Raw genomic sequence first — 12,304 nt, 5'->3', positions numbered from 1 at the left:
AAAAAAGAGTTTATTATTAAAACATAAGTACAAACAAATCTAAAATGATTTCATGACGGTCTGATAGACCTCTTGTTCTCAAACTCATCCAAATTCTTCAGTTGACAGAGAGAATGATTGAGTGTCCCTGAGGGATCCAAGAGTGTAGATGAATATCCTCCCTCCCACACACATGTACTAAATGTTTTTAAGTGTTATATTTTATCCCAAACACATAATCAGATGCACAAAGATGCAGGCACAAGGATTTTCATCACATTAATTTTTCACAATCATAAAATAATGAGAAAAATCTAAATGTACATAAAAATATAGTAACTAAATGAATTTTAGTTTACCTCAATTATGAAATTCTGTGTAGCTATTAAAAACTATATTACCTAAGAATATTAAAATACTGAAAATATTTTCAAAATATATTGTCAAATGAAAGAAGTTGGTTACAACTTCTAGTTATCATCCCTAAAATGACAATGAAGTGTTTTTTCAATAAAATACCCAACAAGGAAAAGATAATAGGAGAGGATACAGAATTGTGGAAGATGGAAAGTAAATGGACATGTGGTAGCTTTCTTGAAACCCAAATGACTTTAAAATTTATGCTGGCCCTGGGAAGCTCTAGACGTAGACAATGCATGCTACAAAATCCCAGAAATGCTCAAGAATAAGAAACACCACCTAAAGCAAAATTGCTTAAATATCCTTACAACGAAGTATTTAAATCCAAGATCACTCTCAAACCCCATTACCATTCCTGTAGAAAGCTAGGAATTTACTCTCTGAAGAAGCTGACTCAAAAACACTCTAGATTTGAGGTCACTTGGGACAAGTGAGATTAGAGTAACATACTAAAAATATGTGGATGAAGTGAAATTTTAACTACTGAATCATGAAGTCCCTGGCCCCCTTCCTCCACTCATCTCCAAAAATGCTCAAGTCTCAAGTTCTTTCCAGCTTAGTCTTATGGCTTCACTCAGCATTAGTTTCTTCAAAATTCTTTTCTTCGGCAAATTTGAGGTTTAAACAGAATCTCAGGGGGAATGTTTAACCTGCCAAAGAAAATAAGTGTTTTAATCACTTAATAGCACGTTTTATAAACAACTTTTATAATCTTCACAAAAGTTTATTGCTTTGTTAGCGCTGATTCTTCAGAAGGTCTGCCTAGAAACACTATACTTGTAATTAATTTTTTTAATTACGTACTTAAACTGCAAAATGGCATTTCTTAGAACACAGTCCATAGTTCACACATTTCACTGCACCTCATCTGTCTTCTCCCAGTTGGTTTTCATTAAAGTCATTGCATTAGGAGAGTCCACCTTAGTGGTTCTCAATCAGGGAATAGTGAGAGAGGAGGCACCTCATCTCCACTACAATTTTCTCCCTAACTTCCAACCAAAGTGTGAATCAGGAACCCAAAGAGGTCTTTTTAAATTATGCATACACAGCCCTGCCTCAAAAAACTCTGCAGGTCCTTCAACCATCTCCTAGTAGAAAATCATCGCACATCCCTAACGGGTGTAATGAATATGTAAGTGGGGTGAGCAGAAAATAGAGTAAGAACTACATCACTACACAATGTAGACACCTGACCAAACTGAACAATTTTACGAAATTTGAGTTTTGGACAACGCTGGGGAAACATGACTTCTAAGCCCTTTTCCATTTGATAATTTCTATAGTTCTTTAGTGGAAATACTGCTTGTCCCCTTCTACGGGAATTGGCACATGACTCGGGTTGAGCCAATCACCCCTCTGGTCCAGTGGGCAGGCAAGGGCCCTAGCCAATCAGAGTGCCCCCCTGGGATTTTTCAAAGTGAAGTTGGTATGAAAGTTCCTTTTCCACTTTGGGTCAAGCAAGTGTAAGTATATGAGAGCAATCTCCCAGAGAGCATGTCCTCAACTCCGGGGATAAGCCAGACTAAGAAAATAAACCTGGTGCACAGAGAAAATTGGAAATCAAGAAAGAAAAGAGAAAATCCTGGTGGGATTTTGGTTCCTGATTACAGGCAAACCTATGATTTCCCATTTTGCCTTAAACTAGTTTTGAATTAGATTGAATTGCATTTTCACTACTTCCAAACAAAAGAGTCTTGCTAATTCCTATTTTGTTTTAAACTGTAAACTCTGAGAAGGTTAAAACCAGGCTTGATAGACATTATATACATGAAATATACTGCTTGAATAGTGGTGGTCATAGTGGCAATGGTGAGGATGACGTTAATAATAAACAAACTCTATTGAATGCTGACTACATCCCAGGCATTGCTTTAGTACCATCACTGTACTTATGATATAGGTACTATAATATTATCTCCATTTTTATATTTGAGGAAACTGAGGCACATAGATGTGAGGTAACTTGCACAAGATAGCATAGCTAAAAATTTACATAGCCAGGATTTGAACCTAAGCACTCTGGCTCCAAAGCCTACACTCAAACCACCATAATAGTCTTCTTCATCATGACAAGTCAGTTAACTGGGCTGTTAACAATGTATCCTCTACATTAAAGCACAGAGACCAAAATTACTCTCAACTTTGAGAATGTATGACCTTGAGAACATTCCAACTGCTTTGACCTTTCAGATCTTAGTGAAAGGAGCCAACTTCACTACTGGGATTTACATGTGAATTTCTTGGAAATGCCCTGAGGAAACAGCTCCATCTGTAAGTAAATGGAACATGATAAATGATGACAGTCTAATGGGAAGTGCCTTACAGAGGCTGACAACCCTGAACTATTTCTACTTGACTTGTGGTTTGACCTAGAGCCAATCATTCCACCCTTGACCTAGACTCTGGGCTCTGTTTATTTCTGATTTAATGAATGGTAATTTTCAATGTCCCCTCCCAATAAGAGGGCATTTTTTAAGGCAAATGACAGCAATGCATAAAATTCTCCATGCTTCTTAGAAGATGTTAGCTAGACAAATTTAAGAGAAGTTTGTAATCTCACTGTAATAATAGTAGCTAAAATCTATTGAGTGCTTACCATGTTTCAGCACTCTGCAAAGTATATGCATTGCTCATTTAAACCTCACGGCAACCTTATATTGCAGATACTACTATTATTCCCATTCTACAAGCGAGGAAACAAGATTTGGGTGGTTCAATTACTTGTGAATGTTCACGTGGTGTGATGGCTAATTTTATGTGTCAACTTGGCTGGGCTATGGTGCACAGATATTTGGTCAAACATCAGTCTAGATGTTGCTGTGAAGGTATTTTTTAGATTAAATTAACATTTAAATCAATAGACTTTGAGTAAAACAGATTTCCCATCATAACATGGGTGGGCCTCATCTAATCAATTGAAGGCATTAAGAGAAAAAAGAGTGAGATCCCCCAAGGAAGAAGGAATTCTGCAGACTGCCTTCAGACTTGAGCTGCAACATCAACTCTTCCCTGGGTCTCTAGCCTGCTGGCCTGCCCTGCAGAATTCAGACTTTCCATGCCCCACGATCACATCTGATTTCTTAAAATCTCTTTCTCTCTCTCTCTTTTTATCTCTCATGGATATTTATATACATATACACCCTATTGGTTCTGTTTTTCTAGAGAACCCTGACTAACACACATCTACACATAGTAACTGGAAAAGTTTGGATTTAAACTGAGTCAATCTGATTACAAAGTCCACCTCAAGTTTTTTTCCACTCATAAAATTTTCTTTAGCCATTCTCTTTCCTTATGGGGCCATAGCTCTAGTGTCTCTGGAAACTGGCAGTAACATTGGTTTGGAAAAAAAAAAATATGAGAGGTATTCTATCACTTTCTTCTAAGAAATTTATTTCTCTTGCCTACAGTCTAAATTTAATTAAGCCCAATGAAATGTCTTTGGATCCTGCCCTCCAAACCTATGTGATTTGTCATCACTCAGTGTTAAACCCCACTGTCTATAGTCATTTAGCTTATCATATACCCTCTTCCCTAGCATCTCAAGGCCGCGGTGAAATTCAATCATGGGCACATGTCTCCTGCAGTGGGAGGAGAAGTAGGGCTAATAGGAAGTAGAGTAGCAAAGTGGAAAGAGCAAAGTAGGTCTCTGAACCTCACTTTTCCTACCCGTAAAATGGGGATAGCTATACCTACCTTGAAGCATTGTTTTGAAAGCCAAGAAAACAAACAGAGCAAAAGCACAGTGGAGGTATTCAAGAGGGCATAGCTCTTATCATCAGCAGCACTTCTACTTTAGAATTTAAAGCCACGTGTCTGTTCCCTAAGCTCACTTATAATCAGGCAACTGCTGTTGTTTGGCCATATTTCATGCACATTGCTGTGATCTGGGGTGAAGGCTAAGTCCACAATTACTCCATCTTCTATTTGACTTGTCAGCATGTCACAAAGAGTGCTTTAAAAACCCTGGACTCCCTTTAGAGACCACAAAAATAGAGGGTTAAGGGTGGAATCCGAAAATCAATTTAGTTTCCGTCTAGGCAGACTTTCTGCTGTGATGTTTCTTGAACGACATAATGGCTCTGCGGAGCTGATGACAGAGGGCAAAAGAAGAAACAGCCCAGTTTTGATGCAAGCTTGTCTGTCACAGCTAAGCTGACATTCCAAGGACAGCAGTTTCCTCAGCACTGGAGGCAATACTCGCAGAAACGGTACCAATCAGCCACGCTCAGGTATGCCCCAAGCATCTGTGAGCCAAGCTCTGGGTTATGTATACCACTCGCCGTCTATACTTTAATTCTGTAAATAAAGTTTGTTTTTTTCTCACTATAAAATTAATTCACGATCCTTATAAAATATCTGGCAAAAACAAAAAAGTAAAAGACAAAAATGTTATTCATAGTCTCAGTAATCAAAGACAACTATTGTCAACATTTCAGTAATTCTTTCTAGATTTTATTAATTTTGAGCATTGGTGAAGCTGTGATTATACATTCCGTTATATATTCAATCATGTAACTCTCTAAACCAGAGTTGGCAAACTACAGCTTGCAGGCCAAATCTGGACCACTGCCTGTTCTTATACATAAAACTTTTCTAGAACACAGCCATGCCTATTCGTTTACGTATTGTCTATGGTTTCTTCCACACTACAGTGGCAGAGTTCAGTAGCTGATACAGAGACTGTATGGTCTGGAAAGCCCAAAATATTTACTATCTAGACCTTTGCAGAAAAAGATTTTTCAACCCCAGCCCTAGACAAATGGTCACTGGATGTACTGGCAATGAGGTGCAGTGGGATTTCTACCTCCACCCCATTCTCTGAATGCCCACATCCTAACTATCTTTCAAGACCCAATACTATTGCCATGGTGTCAGGGAAGCTTCCTCTTATGCTCCCAACTGGAAGTCAGCTCTTCCTCTTCTAAGGCACTACAGATCTTGATCCCTATTTTTCTTAATACCTTGTCCATTTTCTACCAGTACTTTACATGTATGTGTTTTTGTAAAGTATCTTTTCTCACCTATTTGACTACCTTTATTTCACCACATCACTGAGCTCAGTGTCTAGCACTTAAACACAGAACTCAGTATATATTTGCTGAACAAAAACATTAAGATATGGCCCCCCATCCTCCAAGAATGAGCAACCTGGTCAGGAGAAATAACATCAACTACATTAAAACAATTAAGCATGGTTTTGATACAAGAATTGTTAAGAGAAGGAAGCTATGGTTTGGGAAGCTATAATTAGGGGAGGCTTCTTGAAAGACTAGGGAATGAATTGGGACTTAAAGGGTGATTTTAAAACTACTTAGAGAATGAATAGGTAGAAGGCAGCAATAAAGACGGGAATGGAATGTGCACAGCTTTGTCTAACATGGTGAATAAAGATCTCGACAGGGTGCAGGGTGAACTCAAGCAGGAGAGAGAAACAGTACAGAGAGCCTGAGTACGGCCAGAAAAATGTGGGACCTTGAAAAGCAACAATACAATCACTAAACGGAAGCCTGGGCTCAGTTCCCAGAACAGCGACGACTGACCTGTATATGCCTTAGTGGACAGCTGTTTAGAATTCTATGGTGGAACATCATCAGTTTGCTTCTGCAATACCCTGCATCTTAATGAGCATCATTTGTAAGATATTTGAATGAGGCTGGTCCCCAGCTCAGAAATGATGGGAAGCTGAATATGAACACACTCACCCTGTGGGCTCCCATAGGACTTTGTACATAATCTTCTCCATAGCACAAACCATGCACTGTTGTAAGGTCCCTGTTTACATGTTTATATTCCCCACTAGGCATGGATTTCTCCAGGATATCTTAGTCACGGCTTGTTTAATTATGAGAGAAAAAAAGCCCACTTATTTTAAAAAATAGCTTAAGTAAGAAGAAACATATTTTAAGGTTGCAGTGGGATCCTACAGACCACACTGGGGGGAGTACAGGCGGTCCTCACCAGAACTGGGAAATCGCCAGTCTCTCTTCCTGCAGCCTCTGTGTTATCATGTCTGCCAAGCTCTGGACCTTTGATCCTCTCGCCCTCTGAAGCACACTTTCCTCTCCAAGACAAACCATATTTCATGGATTCCAGAATTCATATTTTCCCAGATTTAACATCTCTATATCTCTTAAATTGCTTAACTTCCAGTGACACAAGACACAGTTGGGGCCATGAGTTTCCTCAGGTAGAAAAGCAGAGCACCCAGTCTTGAGAATAGTGTCATCACATTAGAGGAAAATTCTGGAGACCACAGAGGGACATTTTTTAAATAAATGCTCCATTGCCAGTGCTCTCAGTGGCACAACAGTGATACTGTACAGAAAAAGTGATTTCCAAGAGTTGGACTCTGAACATGAAGTTTTAAGAACACCTAAACAGTCTATTTTACTCATATTTTCCTATTTATGAGAAATAGTAAAATTCAAAAGCATATTATATGAGAAAAAAACTATGATTAAAAAGTCTAAAAGAGCTCTTTCAAGAAGCATAAAACAAAAATTCTGAATGATGAAAAGGTATTATGCCATAGTATAAGTGGCAGATTTTGTCTTTCTGAGTGATAGACTTACAATTGATGCTGTCTTTCATTTGATGAAGTACTATACTTGCTGCTTCCCCTTGACTCCAGGTTACAGAAGGCTTTGGGTTGCCAGGTCTTCAAGTCGCAATTCTAAATGACATGAAGTGCAGGCCCAGTTCTGTCTGATTGCGTCGACCTCTATGTTTAGCTTTCGAATTCCCAGGAGAGAGAGCATACGTGTCCCAGCTTCAGTCAGATGTCCACCCCAACTGAATCAGCTAGAAGGAAGGCGAGTAGAACCAGCAAAGACTAGAAGAGGAAAACTTATGAGGACTAGATGGAGACACACTCAGGATGCCCAAAGAAGAGGAAAGAAGTGGATCCAGACCAGAAGCAAACGAGGTACGCCTCTGCCCCAAATGGTGGAGAGGTAACATACCAGGACCAGGCTCTTCTTTTACTGCTATTATTTTTGTTTTGTTTTGTTTTTTGGTATATTGCTAGTATCTCTTTTTGAAAACTATCTCTTAACAGAACACCTGTATATTTTTTCACAGACTCAATTCTCAACTAATTCTACAGTTTTCTTTAATAGAGCCCTGAGTTTAAATCCCTCTAATGTCACATATTACTTGCTACTTCTCCATACCATCCCCTCCTCTTATTAAAAGAGGCTGAAAGCATGGAAACTACACTGCTCAGAATCCCTTTGCCAGCAGAGTTCCAGCAAGATTTGGCCAATAACAGATGCTCATGTGAGATTCAGACGGCAGAAGAGAAGGTGGTGCCAGTACTCTCTGACAGTAGACGCAGGCAGCCATGTGCAGGTTGGCGTACCCCAGGCATGGGTTTTGCTGGAAGCTTCCAGCAGTCTTCCTGAGCCTCACCCATATAGGAGCTACAGCAGGTGAGATAACTTGCAGCTTACCTGCAACTTTTCAACTTTAGGATTCCTGAAAGCCTGGAGTGGCCATGCTGACCTCTGCTCCCTAGCCTTTCAATGGTGGTGTAACCTTCTAATCTCCTTTATTAAATGGTTTCCTATTCAAAATACCTAAGGGGGCTTCTGTTGTCTTGACTGAATCTTGACTCGCACATCCCTTTAAACAGTGTTCTCAAACTTTAATGTACATTAAAATTACTCAGAGAGCTATGTAAAACTCAGATTCAGCAGCCCTGGAATGAGCCCAGAATGCTGCATTTTTTTCAAGCATTCCAGGTGACTCTGATGCAGGTGGCCTGAGTCTACACTGAGAAACACTGCTTTAATATAGAGGTGAGGACCCCTGAGTCCTGTGATCCAACCACTCTTATCAGAAAATATTCTGATGCCCAGATCAATTTCCCAGACAAGCAATATTCTTTGCAATCTAGTGCCCAAAGAAAGGTTATTCCTTTCTGGAGGTGTGCTCATCATATTCTTCAGATTGCTTGCTCACCAGAAGCGTGTTATATCTGAGCAATTACTTATCAATGCGGTGCAAGAGTTTAAAGATGAAGAGGGCAGGGTTGGACCTAGGATCAAATCCTGGCTTTGCTGTGTACTGGTGTATGACATTAAGCAGGTCCCTTAACCTATCTGAGCTTCAACTTATTTTTCTGTAAATACTTACCCCACAGAGTCGATCATATATATAACAGGATTAACATCTAACTTTCCCACTTATACCTTGAAATCCATAAAGATGGGAACTATACCTAATATATTTATTGCTTTATCATCATTCAATCTTTGTTCAACAAATAATTATTGAGCACTTAATATATGTCAGAGTCTACACTAGATCCAAATGAGGATACGGTGCTTAACCCAATGTTTAGAAGAATTTAGAGCATGGCCCTTAGAGCAAGACTGGCAGAAAATGGTCTCATTGCCACTCAATGGTAGGAAGATTTTCTAATTTGTAGTTTTAATTTCTCGTTCTGAATCTTATGAAATGCTTCCCATGTCAGACTTCAGCACCTGTGGGGAAAGACCCTGGACACCCATTAATTTGAAATAAAGCATCAGTTCACACCCCTTCTGATTCCCTGAGTGAATGGCTGTTGCACTGGGAAATAGGCTGTCACTCTTGGGCGTCTGATCTGATCTGAGCCCCACTGACGCAGGAGGACAGGAGACAACCCCTGTTGATTGAAAGAAGCCCTTATGCCCTCCTCAGCTCCTTGTATGTGTGAGGAGACACATGGTTGATGGTGGAGAGCCTCCATCTGCACTTTTATGCACTTAAAGTGAAGGCCAGATCCTGGGAAATATTTGGGCATAATTCACCTCCAACAACCCAGGCCTCCCTTCAACCATTCCTTTACAATCAATCATAAGATGCTTTCGCAACACACAGACAAACACCCAGAGTCATTTTACATCTCACCCACCATGTTCTACTTCTCATATCCAGTTACATATCAACCTTTTGACTTTTACAAGTAGCTAATATGCGTCGAACACTTACTAAATTCCAGGCACCGTCAAGCACCTCGCATGCGTTATCCTATTGATTCTTCACAAGAACATTATGAGACAGCATATTTTTTACTGCTTTACAGAGGAGAAAACAGTGACCTAAACTCATACAGCAAGAAAGTTGCAGCCTTTGCTCTGTCTGATTTCAAAGTGCATGCTCTTCATCACTCTACTGTGCTGCCTCCTAATATTTATCTGTGAAAAGGAAAGTGTTACATTGAGTTAGAGGAGTTGTTGGCAAATTTTTTCTGTAAAGGTCCAGAGAGTAATTCTAGACGTTGCCCACCATAAGGTCTCTGTCATGACTACTGATCTCTGTGGTTATGGGATTAAAGCAGCCAGAGGCAATAGGAAAACAAGTGGGGGTAGTGGTTGTGTTCCCATAAAACTTTATTTACAGTAACAGTCAGTGGGATAGATTTAGCCTGTGGACCATCATTGCAAACCCCTGAATTAGAGGAATGTCAGGCCAAGCAGATAAAGGCTGTCAGGCTCAACATAAAAGTGAACTTGCCTCAGTTACTTGGGGTTTCTAGGGACAAGCCCCAGAGGGCAGAGTTTCTGCATCTTTTCTGCAGCTACTGCCTCCCAAACCCAAGCTCCTGAGCAGGGCATGATGGAGGCGAGTCCAGTGAAGTCCCTGCAGGTCTTCTTCACTGAGAAGAGAGAATACAGACTCATCGGTTTCTCTCACTGCCGGGTCCCTGTGCTGTAACAAAGTGCCGCCATTCATTATCCCCCTTCTAGAATGCCCTCTGTGCCTCATGACCCAAGTCAGGCTCCCCTTCTCCCTGTACATCTTTCCCTCATGTGGATGAAGGTTAATGACACTAGAAATACTAAATAAAATAGGAATAATAACTGGAAAATTAAAACACCCTCTGCTGGTAAGAGTAATATAGTAGACGTGTATATATCCACCATGTACCATTTATGCCTAATGACCATGCCACACAATAACAATTATGAATATTGATTGGGAGATAAGAACTTTGTTGTAAGTTGTATTTGATTACAACAATGAGCTGTGTTCATGCTCTCAGAGTTCACAGTTTGTTGCATATGAAGCATGAGTGTGTCTGCTCGCAATTAAATATCATGAAGCATCAGTCCCCAACCATCGTTTCTCTCACATTTTTCAGATAATCCATACAATGTCCACACTAATAAAAGAACAAATCTTCTTGTAATGGGAATGGAACATTGGATTTAGAATATTAATTGCAAGCCATTTATCAATGTGTTAGGCACGGTACTAAACAGATTGCATAAATTATCTCATATTAACCTCAGCAACTTCATGATGTAAGTACTATTATCATCTTCGTATTACTAATGAAGAAACTGAGGTTTGCCCTCAGAGTAAGATTTTTTCCATTGCCTCCATGACAGCATAGGGTTTTGCGGTTACCTCCCCCCAAGAAAAACCATTGTGCCTTCAGGAAATGACAAACAATTTTTCAAATGTCCATGCTTCCAATCATGAGATCAGGGCCCTATGTAAACTGAATAGGAGCTCCTCTTGGGTCATCGCATCATGGCTTGACTCTGACATCAAGCTAGTATGAACAAGCTGAATGATCTGAGTGGTCAGAGTGCCAGACACTGATGGTCCCTTTCAAGTCCTTAGGAGGAAGAAAGAGAGCAGTTAGAGGCAGTAGAGTAGATGACCACATGGCAACATGGGTAGATCTTAAAAGCACAATATTGATTTAAGAAAAAGTAAGATGGTGAAATATTTGACATCATACCATTTACATAATTTAAATATGCATGCATGTAACACAGCAATGCACATTTTGGAAGACATATGCTGATAAATAAATGGCAAGCAATAGGATATACTGGAGCATATGAGGAAGCCGTTTGGTGTAAAACTAATTCGGCCTGAGCTTTTTTTTCCAAAAGGGCCTGTGGCCTTTGAACGTACATTGTATATTTGCTTTAAGCAGTTAGCATGTCCCAAAGACAAGAACAAATGCCCTTAAGATAAGGATGCAACTTCCTCCATATTGGCATTTCCTTGAGGATAAGCATTTCTCCCTAGGCTAGGATTTGATTGCTGCACTCATCCTGTGACCACCCAACTGGAGACAGCAGACCTGCTACCTGCTGTGTCCATCAATCACTGTGCTGACAGGGTAATCTGACAGGGCAATCTCAGGACTATTGTGAAAGGGACATTGCAATCATATGTGATACATGCACTTTGATGGTATGTAACCACTCTGTACACCCCACTTCTTTGGTGCCCTTCCTTCCTTGAGGAAGGAAGGCCCCAGGTTATATAGTCCTCATATTTGGCTCATAATAAACTCACCCCAATTTTTGTTTATAGGTTGATTATGGATTATTTGCATTGACAATGCACAACAAAGCAGAAGGAATTAAAGAATTAGAATGGTTGCTATAGTGAGGGGATGGAAATGGGAGTAGGTATAAAATAGGGATAAAAATGAAGAAAGAAAAAATAAAATAGCAGGAGTCTTGCAAAGAGCAATAAGGATCATGCACGGTGAACTGAGACATGTCACTACTCAATTCACTGAAACTGAGGTCTGAGACAGAAAACAGAACAAACGCCTTCCATCCAAAGGATAGCCAAACAATGAAAATGATCATGACAAAGAGACCCACGTAGGAAGGGTAGGGGGTGATCTAGGCTGAATCAGCTGCATCCCCAAAACAATACAATCTGGACTTCTAGAAAATAAAGAATGTCTGTAATGTAGCCTTGACAAAACAAGGGCACAGCCATCAGCAATGCAAAATTACTCTTATTGAGCAATGGTCCTCGCCCAGTAATATTTTCTCAGGGATAAACTGACAGCTCAGTAATAGATTGAAGAGACAGAGCCATTAATATATCCACTGTACTAATCCATTTCTTAAATTAACATTGTATAAAATTAAAT

General features: G+C 39.9%; 1 long non-coding RNA gene across 1 annotated transcript in view; it reads right to left on the bottom strand.

Moving 5' to 3' along the window:
• Positions 1-361: 361 nt before the first annotated feature.
• LOC147912657 (uncharacterized) overlaps positions 362-12,304 on the bottom strand; it is a 133,690-nt gene continuing 121,747 nt past the window's right edge. Inside the window, exon 6 of the long non-coding RNA XR_015549750.1 lies at positions 362-1,049. This is a non-coding gene — a long non-coding RNA (uncharacterized LOC147912657). The remainder of the gene's footprint in view (positions 1,050-12,304) is intronic.

Source organism: Ceratotherium simum, chromosome 34 (assembly GCF_057802395.1).
Source record: "Ceratotherium simum simum isolate JZ-2026a chromosome 34, ASM5780239v1, whole genome shotgun sequence".
Classification (NCBI taxonomy): domain Eukaryota; kingdom Metazoa; phylum Chordata; class Mammalia; order Perissodactyla; family Rhinocerotidae; genus Ceratotherium; species Ceratotherium simum.
Note: the sequence above shows the minus strand (reverse complement) of the source record. Positions and strands in the feature narration are given on the sequence as shown.